The following is a 3042-nucleotide window of genomic DNA, read 5'->3' as shown; positions in this document are numbered from 1 at the left end:
ACTTTCTCACTGTGCCATTACACTTCCCTTGCCTGCAAGGTTTACTAATGTGGGGCTTGTTTTGTTGTTGTTGTTGTTGTTGTTGTTGTTTTAAAAAAAAAAAATGTTTCCACAAGATTGAGCAGTTCTAAAACAGACAAGAAATGCAAAGACCATAACATACCACAAACAACCAGTTCCCTGTACACAGCTGAACTAGAATATACACAAAAACAAAGTAAGCTCTTGAGCCACGCTAGCTGTTTTCCAATATTCCTAAATTCAACAAAGTATATCCACATAAAAGTATAGAGAACAGTATTAAAAACAAAAGACAGTGAAAGGCCAGCATAGATGAGAGATGAGCTTTATTGTACAGAGGCGTTACATGTAGCTTTAACACATAGCTCAAATCAGTCCATCCGTCAGGGATTTCATGCAGCATTTATGCTTTAATGATAATGTCTTTTAAATTTATCTCAGTAACACTCAGTTAATAGCAATGCAATCATGACGGCGGGGGCATCCACAGACACTCATGATGAGTGATGAGCTCAGGTTTCCACACCCAGTGGCATCATTATCATTGACGAGGAATATGAGATGATTAGGGTGACGACGGTCACATGAAGTCTGAAGAAGTTTTTGAAATGAGACGATCTAACTGCACTTAACTCTCCTGAGGGGTATTCCAGAAAGCGGGTTATGTGAGAACTCTGAGTTTGTTAACCCTGAGATGAGGGAAACTCTGAGTTATCCGTTCCAGAAAGAGAGGTAACTTAAACTCTGGGTCTGTTACTGCGGTAACTTACTCTGTGAACATAACCTGCTCGCTGGCAGGTTTACTATAAGAAACCCAGAGTTTCTACCTGTCTTCTCCCACACGAAGAAAGCAGTTAGACATGGATTGCCCATTCATTAGAAATCCAACCGACATCGAAGCCGTATTTATTAGAAATGCATTACGTCGTGCGAGAATCTTCCGGCCCAGATTAGACGTTTTGATTAAAAATAAAAGACAAATTCACATGTGATTTGGTTCTTCTTTATTCTCTAAAAGTACAAAAGCAACAGTCAGGATTTGTAATATAGTTCCAACTATTAACATATTTCACATATTCACCTGTTTCACCATGACAATGCACCCACCTCAACTGGCGTTCAAGTAATAGAATTTACAAGTCTGTTTTTCTGATTTGCCGGTCCAGGTACACCATTTCTTTCTCGTTTTTTTGAATGGTTTTCATTAGGTGCACCCTGTACAACTCTTTTACCGGCAACTCGGGAACATATGGACGTTTAATTTAATTCCTGCAGTTCTACATACAGATTTAACATGGTATTGACCCAAAATCTCACTGTGTCAAGCTGTGCTCTAGAAGTTGATGGACCCTCCTCTTGGTGATGCCCAGCCATGTTCTGTTGAAGGACAAGAATGTGCTAGTTTGTCCATTATCTATGCTCATCACTTCAGTGTACTAACCCTAACCCAAACTCCAAATTCCACTCAAGAATGTAAATGAATATGAATGGGTAGAGCAGTGCCACTAGCTATACATAATATTAAGACACACTTCAGTAGGCCCCTCCGGATCTCTCCCTGTGGCAGCAGACAGCGTCTCCTCCTCCATATACATATATATATATATATATATATATATATATATATGTAAAAGTTTTATTTTAAAAAAAGACAAGTATATATATATAAAAAAGTTTTATTTTAAAAAAAGACAAGTGTATACTTGCATCTGATGTATGCACTTGTGTCCTGGGGGTGACAGGCTCAGATGAGCTTCCCCCAGGGATGCCTTCAGCCACAGGGCGACCGCTGTATTGGCTGAGAGCCAGCTCCTCAGCCTCTGACAGAGGTGGTGGAGGTGGCCCTCCACCCGTTTTTCGGGCCTCTGCCTTCTTTCTGTTGGCAGAGCAGAACTCAATGTTTGCAATCTGAATTAATATTTACGTTACGTTTAATAGCCTTAGTCAATTAAAAATAAAAAAATAAATCAAAGTGAGGTGCAATCATAGCCTAGCAAAATATGCCTTACCTTTTTGAATGATGTTTTTATGTTTCATTTTGAGCTGCTTCCAAGTCCTCCTTTCTCCTGTTGGATTGCACCTAAATGAAAAACTCAGATTTCATTCCTACTTATATTCATAACTATAGGCTATGCTATGATCTTACGGTTAAATGTTACGTCAATGGAATAGTACATTCAAACTTACGCGTTGACTCGGGCAGCAATTTTCTCCCATGCGTCTCTCTCTCCTTCGCTGCTGCAGCTGTGTTGCATTCGCGGCGAAATATGTGCTCATATTCTCCGTAGGCCAGCAAAAGGATCTCCAACTCCTTCGCACTGAAATATGTTGATCTTTTTTTTTTCTCGGTTGTCATGGTGACTCGTGGTATCGGGGCTCCATTGATGATGGCTTTTTTCAGTGGTTGTGCACGCGCGTACCTCGAGGTTAACATACTCAGAGTTGATTGAACTAACTCAGATCAGCTGTTCTGGAACCGGATACTCAGAGTTTCCCGACTCAGAGTAAGTCAACTCAGAGTTCAGGGATAGACTCAGAGTGTGTTGAACCTGCTTTCTGGAATACCCCTCTGGTTTCTGTTCTTGAGCATAAGGACAACTTAAGTGGGACTGCGGTGGCTCAGACTAATGCACGACACACATGAAGATGTAAGCAAGGAAAAGTGCATTTTAATGGATGGGAATTTTAAATAGGGGACATGACTGTTTCCAGATGTGCTGCACCTGTGTGTTTGACGTGTAAATTTTTAATATTTTCCATTTTTAACCCTCTGCTGTGACATACGCTCAAAAAATGAAAACGCCATAACAGATTATGTTTATGTGAGCCTGCTTTTATGCTCCAGTGCAAGCGTCTCTTCAAAGGGAAAAGTTTTGGGCCTACGCACACCATCCTTTCCATCCTTTTTTATTTAATGGAATAATTACCCACATGGCAGTGGAGGCAGAGCTGGATGTCTCGCTGCGTGTTTGCGATCTGGGACACATAAACACTGCATGATCTTAGCATGAAAGCAGTGTT

This window comes from Solea solea, chromosome 12 (genome assembly GCF_958295425.1).
Source record: "Solea solea chromosome 12, fSolSol10.1, whole genome shotgun sequence".
Taxonomy (NCBI): Eukaryota; Metazoa; Chordata; class Actinopteri; order Pleuronectiformes; family Soleidae; genus Solea; species Solea solea.
The sequence above is the reverse complement of the archived record's forward strand: the minus strand, read 5'-3'. Positions refer to the sequence as shown.